Raw genomic sequence first — 18,270 nt, 5'->3', positions numbered from 1 at the left:
AATTTAAATGATAATCCTTTCTGATAATTATTTTCTTTGTTGATAATAATCATATATTTAGGTTATCTGACTAATTACTGGAATAAGTTCATTTTAATTACTTTTATATTTTGTATCTTTAAATTCTTTAATTTGGCATCTCTTCTTTTAGACTTTATTTTTAGATTGATTGAATTCAAGCTGGGCAACTGATTTAGAGACTCCTTTGCAAACTAGTGTTTGTACACATGTAAATATACATTTTATTTTTTATAAAAATTATTTATAATCAATTAATATTTCCGATTTTGTTGAATTAATTAATAACATTTTATAAGTATAATATTTAAAAGTTTTATAGAGAAAAACCTTCGCTTAGATAAGTCATACTCTGATTCACCAATAGCAAATAAGACAAAAATTATAAATTTGGTAGTTTATAGACATTGTTATCCTGAAGTTATCTAATCAGAATCCGCTTTAATTTAGTTATATTTTTTACAATTAGAAAGTGTTTGAGATTTACTCATATATAATACAAAATAATACAATTTATATTAAAGAAATTTGGTGACCCTTTTTATTTTTAGGTAGTCTTAAATAGATAAATATGCTTTGATTTCTTGTTATTTCAAGATATTATCAGTTTCTAATTGGGCAATATATCGCAACGAACATTGTTATTGTGTCAGTTTAGGGAATTTTTAGTAACTTTTAGTATTGTATGGTAAACTTAAATACAAATTTCCACTTCATTCCTATACGGTCCATTGAAATGTAGTCAACATGTTTATAAAGCGATCTGTAAAAAATAAAAGTTTTAGTAAATGTTCGAACTTAGTACATGAACTAAATTGATACACAAACCATATAGATCCAATTGGGCGTTCTTATTTCCATAGAAGTATTTGATAATCTGAAATAAACAAATTTTTACTATAAGAATTTGTAAGTTTTCGGTTATGTACAAACACTTTAAAGGTCCAAGTAAATCCAAAGTCCAAGCTCAAGCTTCAAAGTCCTCCAAGAAAAGGGTTACTGTTTCTCATCCTTCAATATAATTTATTGACCTAAAAGTAAAATGAAATCATTAATTATGAAAATATATGTTTACCTTTATTCAAAAATTATGCACTCTTACGCTTTTAAAGACCAAAGAGGAAAGGAAAACGTCTCCGAAAGTCGCCAAGTGGAGACAGTTTGTCTGGTTTGACTACCTGTTGGATGTGCTCACAGTTGGAAGTGCTGATGCTGGTCCCCGACACATCCAGCGGATAAGAATCTTACTCAATGGATTGAAAATGAATGAATCAATTTCATACCAAAATCAAGTTTATTTTTGTCTTAATGTCACGAATCAAGAATGCATCGGCATTTGGGCTTTTCACATCTGAAATATCAAGAAGATTAACCGTAAGATAAAGAGTTTCCGGTCAAACAAAATAAATGACACAACAGAGTTGAGTACAGTGGTGTTTGGAAGTCAAGGATGTTATTAAAATTTTAAATTTTTAGAGTATTATTTAAGCAAAGAGTAATTACTAAACTAATCTTATTCATAAAGACATATAACTTGACCAATTTGATTTATCAATCTTTGCAGTTTTCTCTTACTTAAAGGCCCCACTGTACCGAGCGGCAAAATATTTGAAAACAAAAGAACTCCTAAATGAAGCCCCAATACATTTGGGCTGTTGAACGGGCATACAAACCAAATAAACACGTCGGTTTCCATTCGTTCCCCACACTTCACGGCCAGCTAATTAATGACGTTGGTCAGTTGGCCGGCACGGATACCCTCGATCTCGATCCCAACCGATCGTAGCGGGGCAATATAGAGTGCAGGGCCTATAGAGTGATGCCATTTTGGTTTTCCTTTTCGTTTTGGTTTTGGCCCTGTGGTTTCTCCCCTCTCACTCTCTATATAGCCATATATATATACAGTCTTTGGTGACGGTGTCGTAAGTGAAGTGCCAATAAACACGTGATTTACTTAAGCTGCGATCGAGCGGCAGGGACGTGGGCTCTCTGGATCTCTGGGACAGTGAAAATCATGGGGCTTATCGCTGCCATCGGCCATCAAGATGCCGCTCATTAATTTTAAAATTAGGCGGGTTTTCAAGAATAAAAAGAGAGCCCCAGAAATGATGTCCACCTTTGCCAGAAGACCGACTAAACTGGCCATCCCTGGCCCTTCCCGTTCCCGTTCCCATTACCATTTCCCATTCCCATTCCCGATCCCCAACCACCGATCCCCAATCCCCGATGCCCGCTGTCCGCTGCCCGATCCCCGAGAGACTCCGATGCATTGCGACCGACCATGAGTGCATAAATTAATTAAGTCGGTCGGAATGGGAACGTGTCGACCTTTTGTCTGGCATTGTGGCGAAGATGGCGGCTGTGGCTCAGAGCCGGGCCACTCTGAGTGCCCCACTCTGTGGAGTGTATGTAAGTGTGTGTGTGTGCTGTGGACCACAGTTGCACGTATAGATACATATACATGAACGTAGGACGTAGGACGTTGTAAATTAAAAGCCGCGGCCGGGTCCTTTATATGCAGCTCCGCCGTCGAGCAGACTGAGTCATTTGCATTTTGCCGGCCAGCCTGATTATGAAAGATGCTGCGTGGGTGATAAATGGTCGTTGTCAGTCGAAAACCACCAAAAGCTGGCCCCGATTGTTGCACTTTCAAATCCTGGGGATACATCCCCCTTATGCCACCGGTTATTTCAACCCCATCGTTAAGGCCAAAAAGGCTAACCCCTTGCTGGGCGAAGATTAGCCCCGGACGTACTGCCAAAATGTATTTGTGTGTGTTCATCCCTCAACACTCGCTGACAAGGGCCATGGCCGAAAGCCAATGTCGAAAGGCTACACCAAAATCTAATAGATCCCGATTGAGATTTAATTATTTCACTTAATTTTCTGGCTGACTTCGTGCTCAGTCCGCCTGTCTTCTTCTCTGACTTCGGTGAACAAGTTAATGAAGCGAATAAATTTCTTGGCAATTATTTTGCGGATTGTTTTAATTGACCGCAAGGGCTGCCTGCATAGATAAATGAGTGACTAGCCCGAAGGAATCAAGTGGTTAAGACGTCGAAGGCCGCAGCAGGAGTTTCGCTAATTAACTAATTGGCAAGTCGTTAAGTCGTGAGCTAAAAGGGGATTTTCCTCTTGACTACCAACATCACCTGCAATTTGTTTAGGTCCTCATCTAGTCCATTATTTAACGTAGCCATAACTTTTTCTCTTATAAAAAACTGACTTTGTTTATGATGAGTGATTGTTATGAGTTGTCAAAAAGGCATGCCACCCAGCCACATGTGTCTTAGGAGCGGGGGTTGTTGTTGTGATGGCCGTGGCCGTTAAGCAGGAAATCCACCAGGATCTGTTCGAGTGTGCCGTCAACATATGCAAATAGACTTGTCTAACGGAGTCAAACTGAAGGTGGCCAAAAAGGTCCCAGGAAGCAGGGACCAGGAACAACTTACCCAAGGACCGACCATGGGTTTTTCCACCCTCGACAAGGTACACCGCTGTCGACACCGCCCCCTGATAACAATCAACCCTGTGCGGCGGCATCGGCGGGAGTTTACTTTAATGTTTTGACAGTAAAATAAACATATCCAAGTGCGGCTCTCATCACACGAGTGTGTGCCTGTGGGTGGTTCGCTGGGTGGTTCTTTGCTGCGCATGCACGAGCTCTCGTATTTGTCCTCATACCTCTGTACGAGTATCAATGTGGCAGGGTACACACATGTTAATGCCACAGGACGGGGTGCCCAAGCCCATAGATGTCAAATATAATTCATCATCCTGGCGAAACATCAAAGCCAGCCCCTGCAAAGGAGCAAGGACTCTGGACCAGGGCACAAGGCTACCGGCATAAGCAAACACAAAGTCGCCAACAGCATCATTATCAGCTTTTGGGCGACTGTTTTTGCCCGGTCAAGTGAGCCAAGCCAAAATCCTGAGTGCTGAGCCTGGCCAGGGTGACCAAATGAATGGAGTACACTGGGAGATCTGAAAGGGATGATCTTGGGAAGGACTGTATTATTAAATGTTTCTTTAAGCATAATGGTTGTGTTTATAATGCTTAAGAGAACGACGTAAAACTGACTAAACATATTAAACATATTGTTTCCTTAAAACTCCGACTCCATAACTTCAGAATCAAGATGATCATAGATATAGATAGTATTTTGTTCTCTTTCTCTATGTCCTGAATAGCTTGTTACTTTGAATACCAATTGGAAGTTTTTAAAGGTATCCCGCCAGACTTTTTCCCAATTCCTAAAAAACTTATTTGTCTCTGACTTTTTCGAGCAACTCTGAGGACTCAGAGCTTTACCGCAGCGCAAAGAGCGGCACTTAGGTCGAAGGATTCGCACGACGTCCTTTTAAATAATTAATGTCAATTAGAGCCAAATCTAACTTTGTCCATCAGGCCGACTGAAGGACCAAGGCTGTATGCGACACTTAAAAAGGTATGAACTCTAACTTGACTACCTGTTTCTGTTCTGTTCGAAAACGAAACGAAACGAAACTGCCTGATGTTGGGCTGTCTGTCATAAATATTTTATAACATCAATTACCAAGCACTTAACTTTCATGAATTTAATACGAAAGCTTCAGTTTCTACTGAGGGTAGCAGACACTCACTTCCTCATTTATCTTATATAGAAAATGACGAACAATCAACACTCAGCACTCGATGTCACTTATTCCCTGTCGTTTTTTCTTGGATGCGACAAGTGTAAGCCGGATTGAGACACACAACCACATCTGCCATATGGTTATAGTGTCGATATATCGAATCCCTAGTCTAACAGGATGGACCACCCCCCAATAAAAAGTACGGACCAACTTGGGTGTGGAAAAAAAAACCAAGACTTCTGCCGTGATTTACTTCCCCCAATCGACTGTGAGAAATCCCAAATAAAATAAAATTAAATACGCATCAGGAGCACAAGTGCTTAAGGCTCGCGACCAGGTCGTACTCCAGTCCCTCGTCTGGCTGATAAAAACAAAAAAAAAACAATATCAAAACCCTCCCCCAAGTTGGCCAACCAAAAGGACGACCGTTTTGGGCCAAGATTGGAGGCAAGGCTAAGCCACAGAGTCACTGTATCGGATGAAGCGGCGCGTGCCGATGACGCACAATTCCCCCATTGATATTCATGGTCGATTTTCGGCCCGATATACTATATATATGTATATACCGTTCGGAGGGCAGCAAACAGAAAACAGAGCGGAAAACAAAACGGTGCACACACATAAATAAATAAAATTTATGGCAGCTAGCATCGGTGTGCCGTCCCAATTGGATTCCGATTCCGGGGCACTTGTAGTGGGGCTTTGATATGCCCGATTATTTCTGTTTGATTGTTTGATTAGATCGAATGGCCCTGGAATCCGGTGAAATGTGGCCAAAAGAATCAGCCACGCTTAGTGGCATATGTATGTTGACTAAGTTAGTCCTTCGGTAGTGATTAATTCGATTGTTGGTACAGTGATAGAAATATGTTACTATTGACATTTAAATGGCGCTAATTGGATCTACTTACAGAAATTGGATATATGTTGTCTTGTTTTAGGTTTTTAAAAAGAGTTAAAGTTTTAGATTTTTTAGGTTTTGCTTTTCTTTATAAAAAATATTTTTATTTCAGCACAACACTTAGCTTGTTATTAAGAAGTTTTTCGTCAGTCGATAATCGATCTCGATAGGCTAATCTAGCTTTTAATCGCATCTAGTATTTTTAACCAGTATTCTGATGGAGAAATTTTACAGTTTGTGAACCCATATATATACGGGCATACTTTAAGCTGCAATGCCGGGAAAAATGTGTTAAATCTAATTGTCGCGCAGAAAGTAGGATAACATACTGCAAGTATTACCATATCTAAAACCATTAATATTTTCCCTAATTGTATTTCCCTTTTCCACCCCCATTGTATCAGCTATTAATTTCAATTAAATGAGCAAAACAAAGTCATGGATCTGGGATCAGTTCTCTCCCCTTGAAAGACTATTTAACTAATCTGGCTACAACGTAGGCAGCCCCGCGAAGAAGGATTGATTTCCGTTACCCAGCCTCCGCGATACAAACTCCTGACATTTATTCCGGCCAAGTCGAAAAGGGCTCTAAAGTCTCGGTTTATCTAAATGCTGCATTGTGCTGCTAGTGTCCCCTGAGATTTTCCGAGGCGTTGAAGCGTGCCACCCCGGTTTTCGGGCCAACAAAATGCAGTGGTTTCCGGTTCGCCAGCGACCCCAGGCTCAGGGCACAAGCAACATCAACAGTGGGAGTTAATTCGCCAAAGTCAGTAACCTCATCAAAGAACGGCTAACCGTCTGTCTGAAGGGGAGGTGGGTCTTTAGCTTTCGCTTGGCTGCTGGGGGTGTCGTCTACTCCACCGCCGCCACATTAAATTCACGCCAAACGACGTGAGGCGCATATGTTTATGAGTCTCGTCGAGATTGAAAGCCCTGGAAGTGGAATCGAGTGGAGTGGTGTGGCATGCCCATGGTTAACCGAAAGCGAAGCAGGACGCTCCTTGCATAAAAGCCTCATGGTCACCGTTTGCCGATGATGATGCCGCTAGCTGCTCCTGCCTCCTGGCTGCTTTCCTCCTCGCCGCACGCTGCCTGCTAATGGATTTCGTGGCACTGCCAATTGAAGGGTTAGGGCTACGGGAGAAGTGGAAGTCCTCTTTTGGCCGCGCAGCATGCTTTCAATTTACTTCCACTTCCTCCACCGAACGCCCGGTTTTGTTATTGTTGTTGCTCTGACTTACGCACCGTGAATGAATGCCAAAAGGGCGCAGGAGACGGGGCAGGAGGTGTGGTACTCGGGGATGCGATGCCACAGGACGATGCACGTAAGAAAATTATTTCATATTTAGTTAGGATTTAACAATTATTTAATATATCTTTTAAGGTTATTTTTTGACCAAGAGGAATATTAAGATGTTTTAAGTCTTACATATGTATAAACCAATATATTAAGAAGTTATATTCCCAACTTAAACCCATCTTTATTTTCTCCCAGTGCAAGGCCAGGCTTTCGGTGCACGCGACTTTCACACTAACGTAATAAAGAGCTCAACGACACTCAAATTGAATACGTCTCATGGTGCGAATGCCGTAATGATTTTCTATGTGGAACTCGATGCAGATAATGGAGCGACCTAGCCAGCCCATGCCACCCATCCACTCCCCCTTTTCAAGGGCCACCCCACGTAGCTCGTCTGCGGGCTGGGCGTTTTTGTTTTTGTTTGCCTGGTGATAGAAATTAACCCCTCAATTGAGGTTGAATTTAATTTGGCGCAAAATGGCAAGGGGGTGTGTTCCATCCGGCAAGAGTGTGTGTGTATGTTTGTGTGTGTCTTCCGGCGGCTGCTCACTTCGTCGCTGAAAGTAATATCGCTGTTAACGCTAAAGGGCCATTGTCAAATTGTCTCTTATTAATTATGATGATGCGTGTGCCGCTTTTCCAAATGGGTTCTGGGGTGTTTTTGGTTGTGAATGTGGAATGCAAATTTTTGGTGGGTCTGGTCCTGGTTCTGGTTCTCTGGGCCTGGCGTCTTTAACGTAATTTATTGCGTTCTGCTCACGGCCTGGCTTACGGCTTACGTGGTTCCCCCACCACTGCCACCACCATAGTGAAAAGTTAAGGCCGAAAGGGTGTTGCAAGGTCTATATCTGGTGTGACTTTCCAAATCCTTCTGCTGTTTTTTTTTTTTTTTTTAAGTCGGAATGAGGGGGATGAGTGAGTGGAGCCTGGAGATAAGGTGGGCAGAGGGAGAGATGCCCGGAGTTCTCGACTACGGGTGAATTGATTTGGTACGAAACTATGCACGGCACCCATACAAAGTTTGCTTAATTTAGCTCAGACAATGGGGAATCCAGGGAACAATGGAGCACAATGCCATCGACGGGGCACACACTCTTGTGGTGACCAAAAACCCCACAATCGGTTCGGTTTTTGGGGTCCCTTCGAATGCAATTCGACAGCTTAAACTCTCCGGGGAATTTCGAATTAAGCCGGCTAAATATTTCTTATGCAAAATTTAAATTAAAGTGGGGGAAGTTTCTAGTCTAAGAAGCTTTAAGTTCTGAAAGATTGGGTTAGGATCTCAAACTACAAGACTACTTTAAGACCTGAGTTCTGAAAGATTGGGTTAAGAAAAGAAATTATTTCCCATTTTAGGTATCTCTTTGTCTTAACCATAATTTGTTTTTACAGCCTCTCCTAATTAGCCATTCACATTCACGTCTTGAATTTCAAGAAACCCAACGATATGTGACCAATATAAGTCAGTGGACACCTCAGGTGTTGCGGGATGCCACATTGCTGAGGCACTGTCTGACCCCCAAAGTGCCACAATTTATGGAGACGCAGCAAGTCGCCTAGCGCGCCCGCTGATCGCGTCTTGCGAATCGCGTTCCATTCACTGGCGATATTTCACTGGTTTATTAACTTAATTTCATATATCACAACTCCAGGCGCCAGTCGCTTGTAGGGCATCTCAGTGGATATTCCCGGACTCTGGCCATGGTTTCCTTCTGACCAGGACAAGCTGTGGTGCGCAGCTTGAGCTCGTTACTTTGATGCATTTGGGGCGAGCGTTTATTTGTGGACGCCACTTGAACAACAGCGGGGCACTGCACTGAGGGAAAAGGTTTTGGGGTTCTTATTGATATTTCTTTAGCTAAGCTCCAGCACTAGATATAGTTTCACACTTTTCTCTAAGTGCACTTCGTACAATCTTAAAAAAGCTAACTTATTCCGACGTTTGCAGCTGCACTAAAACAACCAACTTGGGCTCGATTAAGATAGCTTACCAAATCTGTGCCCCGAACCATGCCCAAATTGGCAACATCACTCAATTGATTGGCGACGACCCCATCCACTGCCTTCGCTCCTCTCCCCGAAAAAAAATTCGAATGGTTTTTTATGCCACCGACCGCCCATTAGCCACATGCGCGCCTGCGTGACACAACGGCATCAATCAAAGTTTCACCCGTTCCCATGACGTATGGTTTGAGTGGGTGGGTGGTGGTGGCTTAGTATTCGCGGTTCCCGGGGCGACTCTACCATAGGCGTGTTATATTGGATTTGGTATTGCCTGTGACTGTGTATGGGCCTTAGCCCTGTGCTTGTGCCTGTGCCGGCTGTGCGCGTAAAAAGACATTTTGACAAATTCAAGTAGCGCCATCTACACTCGACTTTAATAGGTTTTATACTGCTTGTCACGATATTTCATCAGTCAAAGGGGCCTTGGCCCAAACCAGGGCCAACCATGGCCAAGAATAAATGGATTGACACACATGCCACTGGCATTCGTATAGAGGAAGCGCGAATTTTATTCGATGTTATTCCCATTTGAAAATGAGTTATTGACACATGTAGCCACCCCCCCTCCCCCTCCGTAAAAATAAAGGGACAGCCCGCAACCGCAGGATCCCCAATCCCAAATCCCGATCCCCGGGAAAACTTGGAAACATTGCGTGGGAGCGGCCGGGCAAAGAGCGCGCATAAATTTTGGGCTGCCAAAAGGAAAAGAAAAACAGGGGGACTCCCCTTTGTTTTCTCCCTCCTATTACACACTTGCGTTCAGATTGCGATTTGCCTGCTTTCTTTCCGCCGATTTGATTTATTTTATTTGCTTTGTGGCGGCGCCGCAAGTGCTTCGCCCAATGGTTTATTAATATCGTAGGCGTTGCTAGTAACGTGCCGCTTTTGTTTGCCCAAGTGATTCGCCAGCCGGATACGTTATTATATTATATATATATTGTATTAGATTCCCACTAAAGGGGGCCGCTGGAGAGCGGTTAATCAAATATCCCTCATTATGGTCGTCTTACACAAGTTACTGGCCTTGATTTGGGAGGGGGTGTGTGGGGATAGTTTGGCTAATTTGGAGATTTTGTATAGGGTAAGTTACTTATATAGCGGAAAATGTTTGTGGTTAGTATTTAATGACCCCGCAGAGTCATAGAAAGTTCGCTAAACAGGTGGAAAGATTGATTTTTTAAATTACGGCTGTAATTGAAGCCATTATGATGGGGAAATCTCAGTTCATATAGCTCTATATACAAGAAGCGTGTCTAAAGCTTCCCTCCAATCATCCCTATCAATCTGTACTTTAAGCTTTCCAACTAAGACTAGAAGATAGAATGTCTTAAACGACCCTGAAACTCCTTAAAAGTTTAAGTATTTACTCTACAAATAGCAAGCCTTAAAGAGTGTTGTGGCATTCCCGTCCAGACTAAATGGAGCAGGCTGCCAAAAACTAGTTAGATGACTGATTGATGAAGTAGATGGACAAACGAACGTAACAAGTGATGAAGCGGTATGTGTGTGCCACATTAGATATTCATACGCACCGTGAACGTTGCTTTCCAAAGGGCGATGAGACGAATGTCCTGGGGCCGCCCAGGCGCTGTTGCTGTCTGATAAATCACATATTTTCGCTGATCAAATCAATCTAATTGACATCACTCAAAATGATGGCGGAAAAGTTTCCACATTCATTTTCGCATTTGCAAAAAAAAAAAAAAAAAAGAACTGAGGAAAAAATGCGAATAAATGAGTTCCACCCCCTATGAACGCCCCCGGGCTCTGTTTTGGTTTAATGGTGGCTCTGTTTTGCTCTTGTGGTGCGTTCCCATTCCGCAGCATTCAGGACCACATCTCCACATATCCCATTTACCTCCCCAACCTCTCCCTCTCCGTTGCCTATGCGGTAAGGCAGCGTGATTTATTTTCATTCCGATGGCAACGCCACCCAAATTCGACGCTCCGTCATCCTGACATTCGAATTGAAATGCAAATTCTGACGAATGTGCGCTGGTTTTGCGCACATGGCCCGGGACGGACGGTGAGGAGCGGTACAAGGATATGGATGTGGGGGATATTCTGGTAAGGGAGGAGGACTACGACTACGACGACGACGACGACGGATTGACTGACGAATGACTCCCGGCAGCCAGCGGCGACAGTAGGCGGTAAATGAGCGAGCTATCCATGTGTGTTACTTTCTGGAATCAGGAACGCCACAGTCGTATATACACCATGCATCAATGTACTCCGCCAACCACATAGATATGGATTTGAATTTGTATTTGTATTGAGATGTAGATGTGGATGTGCGGCATGGCATATGGTTGGCCGTATACCTTCGCATGTGCGTATCATTTCACATGCATCCCACGCCATTTGAATTCAATAGCATCTCATTTACTCTCGCATCATTATTTTTTATTCGAGTACCTAAGATGCTGCAGGAGGAGAAGGAGCAGGAAGGAATCTGAATCCGGCTGCCAGGCCATGTCCAATCGATTACTGGGAGGTGTGGTGTTGCCTCCAATCGGAATAAGTATATCCCTTGAGTTATCATATAAAGAAGAGCTTTCTAAGGTTGTGATTTCTAACCATTAACTTGAAAGGATTATTTTAAGTCTCTTTGTGATATTAACAAATGAAGATGGTTGCAGGTTGCAAGAAATGCTTATTTGATTAGAAGAATCTATTGCAGATGACTTGGAGTTAGAGTTAACAGAGCTTGTTGTATTGTGTTTTTATCACTTAAACTGAACTAAACTAATCTGCTTAAACTAAACCTTTTACTGTCATTGAAAAAAGTTTTAACAGACTTTAAAATTGCCATCGATATTACTTCCCTAAAGGAGTTCAACTTAAAGAGCCATCTTTCTCTACTACCCCTTCCTTTAGCCCCACTTATTAGTGCATAAAACCTAAGCTATATACTAAGGACTATGTAACACATAAGTTAGACACTCACCCCATAACTTTTGTCTGCTCTCCATCCTAATGAAATCTGCCGGTTTCGTCGGTTAATTCAACATCTGCAAGCTGCAAGGATGTACATATTTTTAAAACAATATCTGCTAGGCAGGCGGGTCGGACCGGGCCTACTTAAAGCCGGGCATCATCATGGCAAGCCTGGCAGGAGACCGTCCATCAGCCAGGACGTATGTAGTACGTGGTGTCGGCCAGCATGTAAATGCTGCTTACAGGCCCAGACAATATTAACAATTCCCCGCAACTTGGAAGGGTTCCTTTCTGTCTATGGGTGTGGATGTGTGTGTGTGTGTTTGGGTGAGAGCGGACATTATATGCACATAAAGTGCTCTGCTCCTTCAACTGCAAGCGTCCTGCGGACCTCGTACTCGCCCTCATTCTCGTCCTAGTCCTTCACGATACTCGTGGCAACCATGTTTGTGTTTTTGTCCCCGCCATAGTCGCTGCTCCTTGGCCACGTTAACAACTGTATCCCTTGTGGGCGCTCTCGTTTGATGTAGACGAGGATGTCCTTCGTGCCCTGTAGGAAATGCCGGCAGGCTGTGTCCTGGCATCGCCCTAAAAGTATGCTGTAATATTTTTTGTAGTTTTTAGCGAAATTCTTTGGGAAGATCGTTTGGGGTAGAAAGTTTGAGGACATTCATGGATGAAATTTCTATATACATTTTTTATATTTTGTATAGAAATATATTTATATTTAAGAATGTATTACCAAAATATCAGAAGATATAATCAAAGTTCAAGATTTTTAGAAATATTTTAAAGTGTAGAAAAACTACCTTTTTCCTTTAGTTTTTCTCCTTAAAATTGCATAAAAAATCTTCAAGTCTTCACTATGTACACCATAATATCACATATGAACAATCGTGTGTACCTTACACTCATGTGGATGTGCCTCATGTGTGTTGTTCTTGGACTGCCAGTGGAGCTGCCACTGACGTCGTCGTCGTCGCCGTCGTCGTTGCCGTTGTTGTTGTCAGTGTCGGTCTCGGCGGTCCAGTCGCTGGTGGAGGCAAAGTTGTTCAAGTGGCAGCTTAATTCGCATAAAATGAAAACACGCTGTCTACATTGTTCCTACAACTTTTGGAGTTTTTTATGGCACTTAAAATGGCTGCTAGACAAAGGCTTAACAAACGGCTACTGCAGGATCTACATCTCCTGCGCTCTCTCTCTCTCTCTCTCTTAGTCACATTTGTGCTGGCGTATGTGCCCACATTTCATTTTGGCCAACTTGAAGACAATAATGGCGTATCTAACAGGCTTATTAAAGGTGCTGCTGGTCTATTCACCCAACGAAATTGCAAACTCTATGTCTGAAGCTGAAATAAAATCCAATGAGATTTTGCCTGATTCGCTACGTGGATATGGATATGACCTCTTTTAAAAGTGTCGCCACCACAGCCCCAACACTGCTGGCCAAAAAATCAATAAATGCAAATTCATTTTTATTGTTAACATTTAAATAAAAGGTTGGACTTCATGGGCAGTATACAATGTAAAAAGCCGGGGAATGCCACCTCCGATAAACCAACATCAATGAAAGCACTCACAGTTTTTTATAAATTCACTGTTCTTCATCCGCAAGCGCCAGACCTTTGCGGGCGCACGGATCTCGCCCAGTCCACCACCTGGCACATGGTTGGACATCAGACATCGGAGTGTTAAACGGAAAGTCCGCAAATAATCGACTACGGTGAATCACGTTTTTAAAGTGGAAAATTTAAGGCATTTTAAAGTCTCATTTACGGTAACGGCGGTTAAGGGAAATTTGTTGATTTTTTTTTTAATTTTTATTAAAGAATAGTCTGACACGTGTTAATTTTGATTTAATTTGGGAAACTTGAGGGTTAAGTAAATATTCTTTCTTATAATTTCATTCAGGAAATAATGAACTTAAAGCAAAAATTTCTTCCGTTGTTATATCTTTTAAAATATGAAAGTGTTACCATTTAAGTTTAGTTCTAGAATATTATTTTTTTAGTATTTTCTTCATATAGTATATCTTTCTTTAGACCTCATTAAATTTCAGTTAGAGAAAAATATTAATTTAAACTGAAATATTAAATTACTCTTCCAACTTATGAGTGACTTAGCAAATAACTTATCACCCCTATGACTAGCTGGGGATGATAATAAAGACATTATATAAGAATTTTTACAGAAAAAAGTAGCATTTACTTCCTGCAATTGGAGGCTGGTATTTTTTAATGACAGCCAAAGGGGGTTGCCGCAGAAAGCGTGCCAAGCGAATGAACAGCTTAATCGCCAGCACGAACGCTAAATACCCACTGTGGCAACGGTGGCTCCCGTTAAGTGCGACCGACCCCTAAAGGCCATAAACTAAACCTGTTCCCCCAAACTGATAGTTGGTCTTTTTATAGCTGGACGGTTTTAGTATTCAGTCTCAGCTGGTAACTCAGCATTTGCTGAAAATAATTTGAGATTTTTGAAGAGGAAATATTGGTAGTGAAATGGAAAATAGAAGCAGGTTTAATCCACATATTTTAAGTGTTCAGGAAACAGCATATATATGTATACCAAGCATTATTAACAACAAAAATAGTTTTTCTTTGCCATGACTTAAACTTTTACCCAAGGCAACTTATTAATCATAAAAATAATTATAACAATAACCACACCCAGTGATTTCTTAGCACTGCCTCTCATTCGACAACAAATTCCACATTTTATGGTGAGAATGGGTTGAAAGCATTAATAAGTTATGTTTGTTTTGAAGAAAATTAGCAATCTTTCGCAATAATTTACACACTTAACAAGGTTTTCCCGAAGAAATGTGCGTGCAATGCCGCCTCTCATTAAAATAAAAATGCATTTTCGCTGAAAAGTATTCATATTGCATATGAGAGAGAGGTTGGCTGGCTGGTTAGTTGGCAGACGATGGACTCAGTCTACCAGCAAATGAAACAAATTCTATTTTAGTCGAACGCGAGAAATAGTTGCATGCCAGCTACAAAGTAGACTTCTGCCTAGACGCTTGGATTATGAATATTCAAGTCATGGTTTTATTTTCAGTTTTCGAAATCTAGAAATTGGAACAAATGCCAAGACTTTGTGTAAGAGAAAAGCGTGTTATATTGATATATATAGTTCCTATATTGATAGAATCAATCGGGTATATATACAGAGATAAGGTAAGCAATTCCCACAGCCGAAAGCAGGCAACGACCCTTCGTGTAGGGCCAACTTCTTGCTCCACTGCACCCAAGTGCAATCCGGTTGCATGCGGCCAACTGGCCGTCGCCGATCTACGGTGTTGCTGTTGCAGTTGCAGTTTAGCGGTTATATTCTGCATAAATGAATATGTAATTCATTTTATTATGGTGCAAATTGCGAATTGAATTGTTTTTAATTATTCCATATTCCAGCGCTGTACAGCGCATTTTCCTAACCGCACACAAAGTCTAGCCACTCGGTTAGTTACGACCGTATGAGCACGAACAATCCCTACTTATTTCGCGATCGGAAACAAAATACTTTTGGACACACAAAGACCAAACAAAACTGTTAATTAACTTGGCTTTACTAGCGGGTAAACAAAAGGCTTACAGAAGGAAAGAGTGAGAAGACTTCAATCCAAATTGTTGCATGTTCGTTGTTTTGAGATTTTAATTATATTGTTTAAGTCAAAAATAATGCAAAATATAAAATTCTTTGATCTATTTATTGCAATTAAAATTAATAAGAAGAAATACGAAAAAAAAATTGGGGGGATAATTAAGGCGCATATTTTATACAATTTTTGCAATTATTTTTGGAAAGTTTTGGTAAAAAATGGGGAAAATAATTAGGAATGAGGAATGCATAGAAGGAAATATGTGAATGGATTAAATTTAATTATTATTATTGTTCTTGCTTAAAATTAAAAGAAAGAAATATAAATGGGAGAAAGTTATAGAAATCATTTGAAAACACTAAAAGAAAGTTTGTACTTAGAAAAAGCTAATGAGATCAGAGATTTGTAAATCCTTCGCTTTCATCTTATAACCAGATTGGTATCAACTTTAACACCCCATAAAAATCCACATAGATAAATCATAACACTAAAGCATTTGACCTGTGACATGTGCACTTAACACATACTTTAACTTAATACATTTTATGGCATTTACATTCTCGAAGACCTTCAAAGTAGCCCATCATCAGGAGAAGGCAGTATGCAAATTTTGCTTGCGTTTCGTGTGCGCTTCAGAGGATATTATTTCGTTCTCGACTGGTTCTTTACCCCAGCGTATACCTTTTGGCCATAACAAGAGCGAGTGTGCTTGCTACCTGGCCGGCTGCGGCTTTTTTCTTAGCCAAACTAATTAAAAATTCCAGCGCCGCAATTGCGAAATTGGTCTCTTATCGGTTGTATCATCGACGCCACGAACGCTTAAACATGATGCGCTGATGAATAGCTGCCTAGGCTAAGGGTCTGCTCTCTATATATATAGTATATATAGGAGTTTATATATGTGTGGGGAAAATGGAAAAGCATATTTATGAATACGATTATTTAGTCCATGATAATTTTTTGTTTCTCTCTCGCTGTGCAGGTTTATTTTGCAATGTCGACGGAGGCGTTTTGCGAAACAATTTCTGTTTATGGTCCCAGACACGCGACGAACATAGTTGCGTGGCTTTTCATCATACGAATAAAAAACATAAATAACAAGCGCTCTGGTGAAAACTCTTGGCCGCTGCTCTACCTCTAGCTCTAGCTATTTTTTAAACGCATCGCACGGCATTTCTTAGCTGGCCAAGGGAAATTTGTATGCCACAGTTTGATGGTCCAGCAGCTGTTTAAGCTAAGAATCTATGTTATTGGACTATAAAATAAGGTATCGACTGCCTTACCCTAACTACCTTGTGTATATCTTTGTCTTTCCATTAATATTTAAATATTTAAAAATATTTTTATCACATTTTTAAGGTATATTTAACATGTTTAAATCATGAAAAAGAAAACATCTTAATAACTAAAGACATGCGTTTTATTTTATTAAAGAATATCATTATTAGTTGGTGTCAAACAGTCAACTAGTTGGTCTTGATTTAATAATGTCTAATAATAAATATATGTTAAAGCCACTTTAACTAAATATTCATAGAAATGATAAGGCTAATTATAGTAATGTCAGCAGTTACGTTACGTTTTCTGTTAATGTTACGTACGTTTGGTTACGTTTTCTGTTTTATCTGAATATTTTCAGATTGAAAGCTAATGTAGTCTAGTCACTCGCTACTCCTCAAATATAATCATAGTGGACTTCTCTGCTCCTTTACTATATTTAAATAAACTTTAATAATCGTTTTTATTAACTTAGCTACAAAAAGCTTAGAAGTTTCCATATGATAACGTTATAAAAGTGGATTTAGAAAAGTTTTTTAACTATTTGTTGTCTCCACAAGGTAATAATGAACCTCTTTCATTATGCTTAACCCAATGTTTTATTCCTAGGATAGTTTAAATAAAGTATAAACAACTTTAGCGGGCTTCCCTTTAAAGTATATATTAATTCATAGAATAATAACAAATTTAATATATTTAAAGAAACCCCTTAACTTGATACAGAATCAGCACTCACTTTCTAGCCCCGACTGCTTATTTTCTAACAACATCATCACGCAACGGTAGTAAACAATACTTACATGAAAGCGCTGTGGGCCTTTAGTTCAGGTACAAGAACTAGTATTAGTTGTAGTTGCCGCTGGTCGGGTGCAAAGTCCACGCAGCCGGGGGGGTCACTTGTAAAGCTTCATCGTGTCCGGGGTCAGGGCGTTATAAAACGCCAAGACTCTTCAGCTGTTGTTGTTGTTGTTGTTGACAAGCACGTGACAGTAAACTTTGGCACTCTCGTGTTTGTTTACGTCATGTGGAATTGTTGATCTGTAGCGTTACGTTACTCCCACCTTGGCCCAATCAGGGGCACGCACTTTTGGGTTATTCACAACTTTGGGTTATAGGCGGCACAGCCACCCAACACCCACCCATCACCCACCTTCGCCACCCACTTTCGTGCGGCAACCTGTTTCGGCCTTGCGCGCCCACTCTCGCCCATGATGTGCGCATTACCGAGTTCGAGCGCATACTAGTTGTGTTGCATGTTCGCTTTTGGCCAAAAGCACTCGTTGCAAAAGAGAGTGAGCGAAAGAAACAGAGAGAGAGCATGAGCGAGAGCGAGAGAGCGGGGGTTCAAAAGTTGCGCATGTGCAGTGGAAAACGGGTTTTCTCCTTCGGTGGAACAGAGATGGGTAGTTATTCGCGAAACGGTACTGCTCTTTCCAGGTGGGCGGCAGGCGTCAGGCGGCGGTGGGCAGTGGTTGCAACTGGAAACCGTGGAAAATGCTCCGCCTCTTTGGTTGCCACCTCGAAATATGGCCAAAATGCTACGGCAGCAGCCTTGGTATTTTTAGGTTACGAATTTGCCAGTTTTTAATTAGTACACATGGCTAGGAA

At 41.2% G+C, this 18,270-nt stretch overlaps 2 long non-coding RNA genes across 3 annotated transcripts; one reads left to right on the top strand and one right to left on the bottom strand.

Moving 5' to 3' along the window:
* Positions 1-407: 407 nt before the first annotated feature.
* LOC108108225 lies at positions 408-17,877 on the bottom strand. 2 transcript variants are annotated; one of them, XR_001772465.1, is made up of 6 exons: positions 17,463-17,877; positions 11,791-12,379; positions 1,121-1,369; positions 952-1,049; positions 847-895; positions 408-781 (listed from the first exon to the last, which is right to left on the bottom strand). It is a non-coding gene; the product is annotated as an uncharacterized LOC108108225 (long non-coding RNA). The 2 variants fall into 2 exon arrangements; XR_001772466.1 differs by lacking the exons at positions 11,791-12,379; positions 17,463-17,877 and adding an exon at positions 5,547-5,586.
* Positions 5,799-7,004, top strand: LOC108108226. The gene is made up of 3 exons (XR_001772467.2): positions 5,799-5,870; positions 5,941-6,861; positions 6,921-7,004. It is a non-coding gene; the product is annotated as an uncharacterized LOC108108226 (long non-coding RNA).
* Positions 17,878-18,270: the final 393 nt, after the last annotated feature.

Source organism: Drosophila eugracilis, unplaced genomic scaffold, assembly GCF_018153835.1.
Source record: "Drosophila eugracilis isolate 14026-0451.02 unplaced genomic scaffold, ASM1815383v1 contig_2088, whole genome shotgun sequence".
NCBI lineage: Eukaryota > Metazoa > Arthropoda > Insecta > Diptera > Drosophilidae > Drosophila > Drosophila eugracilis.
The sequence above is the reverse complement of the archived record's forward strand: the minus strand, read 5'-3'. Positions and strand labels throughout refer to the sequence as shown.